This window comes from Panicum virgatum, chromosome 9K, assembly GCF_016808335.1.
Source record: "Panicum virgatum strain AP13 chromosome 9K, P.virgatum_v5, whole genome shotgun sequence".
Lineage (NCBI taxonomy): Eukaryota > Viridiplantae > Streptophyta > Magnoliopsida > Poales > Poaceae > Panicum > Panicum virgatum.
This window is the reverse complement of record NC_053144.1, coordinates 40994334-41000019: the sequence shown is the minus strand read 5'-3', so window position 1 is coordinate 41000019 and position 5686 is coordinate 40994334. Positions and strand designations below refer to the sequence as shown.

Sequence of the window (5686 nt, the reverse complement as noted above, 5' to 3'; positions counted from 1 at the left end):
CAGAATGGTATGATTCCTACTGAGACAGCCTATTAAGTGGTGCCAGTTTGCTCCAGTCATAGTTCATGCGTCGGTTACTTCTTTATTGCACAATCTTGATGAATGCAAATGTAAAATAGTGAGGAAATCAAATGTAAAAAAGAAGCTCCAGCTCACTTCATATTTGTTTTGAGTTACTGTGAACCGGTTCCTTGAGTAGCTATGTTCATTACAAGATGTGGTTTTTAGTGTAGTCAAAGTTAGTTGGCTATGCTTATGCTTGTTGCCATGTTGATATACTGATAAAATGAATATCTCTTAGAAATTTCTACTGGAAATTTTAGCACTATTATCTCCTGGACACATAGTAATAGTTGTTCAACCTGTGCAGTACTGCAGATTTTGTACTCTGCTAATCTGTAGAGAACATGGATAGATATAGAAATGTAAGACCTTAGTATCCTCATAATACCATATGAAATTTACCATGTACTTGTGCATCTGAACTTTACAATATATATATGTGCGAAGGTACAACATGGTTGTGGATGTGAATGAGATGGGCATCAAGCATACATGCAGATTTCTGCTAGGTCAAAGATGAAGAAGCAAGCTGTGTTGGAGGCGCAGCTTGAGCATTTGCTGTGTCAAAATGGACCGAGCAAAGCATCATGGTGGTATGTTAGCTTTTGGCGAAACTAAGCTTTTGCAGGAACCAAACTTGTGTTTGCAATTCTGCTGAAACCTATCTTTTTTTTTGTTTCTGATGTTACAATGGACGGCAAGTGATGCTAGATGAAAAAAAAATGTATGTGATCTGTTGATTTAATGACATGCTGAATGGAAACGTGATTCATGTAATGCTATTATTTTTGTGCTGGGACTTTTGTTTCGATAAATGGGTGGAAAAAATTGGATGAATTGGTGGCCCGAATTTTTATTTGGGCTGTGTATATAGTGCTAAATTTGGTTAGTTGGAAATTAATGGTGGGCTGAGAAATATTTGGCCCAAGTCTGTGGACCATGCTGAATTGGGCCCATCCACAAATGGGCCGTGGTGCTAATGTCACCCACCACGTGAACCACCACGTCAGCAACCATGTCATCGGCCATGTCAATTTACACGTCATCATTGCTATCCACGTCATCACCAAGTCAACAGCCACATCATCCTCCATGTCATCAATGTATGTGTTGACACCGTTTTTTGACACGTGTCAAGGAAGCTGATTCTTGTGAAGGAAAGATGGCCGATTTGGAAGAAAGCAAAAGATACACAGGGTTGGAATCGACCGATGGAAGTCCGTCCGATGGGCCAGGAGCATATTCTGCAAAGATACTAATCCGCTAGCTCTAGTGATCAGCCGAGGGAGAGTTGCCGATGAAGTCAAGGAAGGAGAAGAGGATCCGGACTCTACGAGAATCTTGATGATTCGGTTGTAATATTTTAAGTAGTTTATCTTTTAGATAGTCTTTTTTTTATGGTCAAGTAATGTTTGCCGTGATCGGTTAGGACTTGATTGCGCTAGGCTATATATATCAGTTGTAAGGGACTGGAAAAACCTGATACACATCTAATACAACATAACTTTACAATTCCTTTGCATTTTTTCGGCGACTTCGCCTTTTCTTTTCTTTTTTCGACGAGTTCTTTCAAGTTGATCAAGGACGCCTCACATTCAAGCGACTTGATTTGCTGGTGAATTTTCGTTTTACCGAGTATATTGGAGCTTTAGCTACCAGGCGCATCGCTGTGGCTTTGTTCAAATCTATTCAAAAGTTATCGAGTTTATCTAGGCTTTGACTTCCGGGCGCATCGCTGTTGTCTCGTCTAGATTTATTCAACAATTATCGATATCGGCTAGATTTATAGGTTTTCCTATGCTTTTTGGCCATTATCACATCTAAAAACACACTAGATCGGCTTTAGGTTTTGGAGTAACCCTTTTGTTATCTCAAGAGCCGGTTTAGATATGTTTATAGCTAACATCATCTGAGTTACACATTCGTAGCTGAGATCTTGTCATACATACGCGATCGGCTGTTCAAAGCCGGTTTTGTCGTTTAGTGCATCGGCTGATCCTGCTGATGCGCTCTTTTACTACGTGCTTGCATTTAATATCTTTTTGTCATCTATAGTATCGGCAAAGCTTGCTGATACGCCCATCTCAGAGATATTCGGAATCCCAGCCAATACGCTCTCGAATTTGACTTTATTTTCTCCCTTGTCAATTTTAGGTCAAATTGACTGGCACGCTTGGTTGACTTTCCGTGACTCGGCGAACAGTTGCCCTCGGATTCCAGTGTGTTGATTTTTGCGTCCACACATCTTTTGGCACGCCTGGTGGGACTGAAAGTTTCAACATGGTGGAAATCACAGATAAATCTACATTAGTGACGAAAACTAGATTCCTGTTCCTGAAGACAAGCTCAAAGAAGAATAAAAGAAGGAATATGAAGAACTGGTGGAGAGATTCAAACGTGAATGCCTCAAGTCGTACAGCATCAACAGATCTGGTGACGTGATCAAGAAGTTTAATCTTCTATCTTTCCAGCCATTGACAGAGGCTCAACGTGAAAGCAAGATGATAGACGCAGTTGGCCAAGCTGTGGCACAAGCCTTCATCAAGAGTGCAACAGTCATGGGCAACACGGTGCACAATGCAGTGGTCAAGACTTTTGCTGAAGACACGTTTCTAGGGTGCATGGGTCCTTGCTATATACAACCAGATCAGATGCAATATACTCCCTTGGAGGTGTCTATGGCAGCAGTCCTGTCGGCTCAAGATAGCCAGGCAGGAAACAAGTAACAGTCAAACTCCACCTAGATGACTACTACTGTAACATCCCGTAATTTTTACGGAATGTTATAATTCCCAAAAATGTGAGTTTTCAAAAACTTTTTGTGTGAATGTGAAAATAGTTAGGATAATATAAGTTTGCCTTCTAAATTCCCTCTAAATTCCTAGTAAATTAAAAATAATTTAACATAAGGACCCTAATGCTAGCGTGGTTCATTTGGAGTTATTTGAATCTTTTTGGATCTACCTTGTTTATTTGACTTCAATTTGTATTTGTTGTCTTTTGTTTGAAATTGGGTGGAATTTAGTTTGAATTAAGCCATTCAAACTAACTTCAAAAACTAACTCAAAATAACCCACCTAACCCGCCAACAGGCCCAACCCATCTAACTCCACTAACTCCTAACCCAGCTAACCAGCCCAGCTCTGCCCGGCCTGTTAACCCCGGCCTGCCCCCAACCCAGCTGCTGCCAATTTTATATTTTTATATTTTTTAAAATCGTTTTTTACAGAAATATATTTTCGGTTTCACAATTTACAGGTTTATACCCCTACCGCCCGGCAGGGGGGCGGCAGGGGGCCTGCCGCCCATTTGCGGGGCGGCAGGCCCCCTGCCGCCCCCCTGTCGGGCGTTAGGGGCTTATATGTAATTAAAATTTCTATTTTATCGCATGGAGGCCCCTACCGCCCGGCAGGGGGGCGGCAGGGGGCCTACCGCCCGGTAGGGGGGCGGTAGGGGCCTCCATGCGATAAAACACAAATTTGCTATGTTTAATTGTAATACTTATATGTTTGCTATGTTTGATTGCAATGATTATATTTATTTATGAATCTTGAATCTCGTGTGGCTCTATGATACAATACCACATAAGATACAATGAACGAAATATAAATAGCACGTTAAACAAAATACCACATAACATATTACATTGAAGGTTTCATTCGTTACAACCAAATTCGAGAGAAATACGCACTGCCAACTAATTAAACAAGACATCTGGACATAGTATATACATAATATACTTAGTTTCGTACACACAAATACATTGCAAGATATTACGTGCACAACTAGATGCGCGCGAATTCTTGTAGGTGGAGCCGATCCATCCGTCGGATTCCCGGAAGGTCCAGCCTCAGCAGCAGTAGTGGGTACTGAAAGCTGTGGGCACTTCTTGTAAGTGAGACCGTCTGCTCCACACAAGTTGCAACGTTTTTTCTTCTTTCCAACCTCGGACTTGTCCATTCCTTTCTAGATACGACGCGTTCGCCGTCAGCCTATGCCCCTCTTCATAGCTGGATCTGGGATGAGCATTGGATGTGAATTTTTTTGAGTGAATAGTCCTAGAATACTGATGCCGTATATCTCATGACACCAAGTCTGTGCAGCGGCTTCCTTTGTGAAATAGTGAGAAACATACGACGCAGCATCTAACCCAGATATAGAACAAGCCGCGATGACATGGGAGCATGATAAGTGATGCACCTTTGGCTTCTGACATCTGCAGAACATGGATAGGTATAGAAATGTAAGATCTGAATATGCAAGACCTTAGTATCCTCATAATACCATATGAAATTTACCATGTACATGTGCATCTGAACTTTACAATATATATATATGTGCAGGTACAACATGGTTGTGGATGTGAATGAGATGGGCGTCAAGCATACATGCAGATTTCTGCTAGGTCAAAGATGAAGAAGCAAGCTGTGTTGGAGGCGCAGCTTGAGCATTTGCTGCGTCAAAATGGACTGAGCAAAGCATCATGGTGGTATGTTAGCTTTTGGCGGAACTAAGCTTTTGCAGGAACCAAACTTGTGTTTGCAATTCTGTTGAAACCTATCTTTTTTTTTGTTTCTGATGCTACAATGGACGGCATGTGAAGCTAGATGAAAAAAAGTATGTGATATGTTGATTTAATGCCATGCTGAATGGAAACGTGATTCATGTGATGCTATTATTTTTGTGCTGGGATTTCTGTTTCGATAAATGGGTTGAAAAAATGGGATGAATTGGTGGCCTGAATTTTTATTTGGGCTGTGTATATAGTGCTGAATTTGATTAGCTGGAAATTAATGGTGGGCTGAGAAATATTTGGCCCAAGTCTATGGACCATGCTGAATTGGGCCCATCCACAAATGGGCCGTGGTGCTGATGTCACCCACCACATGAACCACCACGTCAGCAACCAAGTCATTAGCCACGTCAATTTACATGTCATCATTGCTATCCACGTCATCCGCAAGTCAACAGCCACGTCATCCTCCATGTCATCAATGTATGTGTTGACACCATTTTTTACATGTGTCAAGGAAGCTGATTCTTGTGAAGGGAAGATGGCTGATTTTGAAGAAACCAAAAGATACATAGGGTTGGAATCGGCCGATGGAAGTCCATCTGATGGGCCAGGAGAATATTCTGCAAAGATGCTGATCCGCTAGCTCCGGTGCTCAGCCGATGGAGAGTTACCGATGAAGTCAAGGAAGGAGAAGAAGATCCGGACTCTACAAGAATCTTGATGATTCGGTTGTAATATTTTAAGTAGTGTTTGCCGTGATCGGTTAGGACTTCATAGCGCTAGGCTATATATATCAGTTGTAAGGGACCGGAAAAACTTGATACACATCCAATACAACACAACTTTACAATTCCTTTGCACTTTTTCGGCGACTTCGCCTTTTTTTTTCTTTTTTCGATGAGTTCTTTCAAGTTGATCAAGCACGCCTCACATTCGAGCGACTTGATTTGCTGGTGAGTTTTCGTGTTACCGAGTATATTTGAGCTTTAGCTACCGGGCGCATCGCTGTGGCTTCGTTCAAATCTATTCAAAAGTTATCGAGTTTATCTAGGCTTTGACCTCTGGGCGCATCGCTGTTGTCTCGTCTAGATTTATTCACCAATTATC

The 5686-nt window shown here is 41.7% G+C and overlaps 1 long non-coding RNA gene across 1 annotated transcript; it reads left to right on the top strand.

The window, feature by feature from the left end:
• Positions 1-341: 341 nt before the first annotated feature.
• Positions 342-4500, top strand: LOC120648702. Its single transcript, XR_005665053.1, has 2 exons — positions 342-425; positions 4407-4500. It is a non-coding gene; the product is annotated as an uncharacterized LOC120648702 (long non-coding RNA).
• The last annotated feature ends 1186 nt before the right edge of the window (positions 4501-5686 follow it).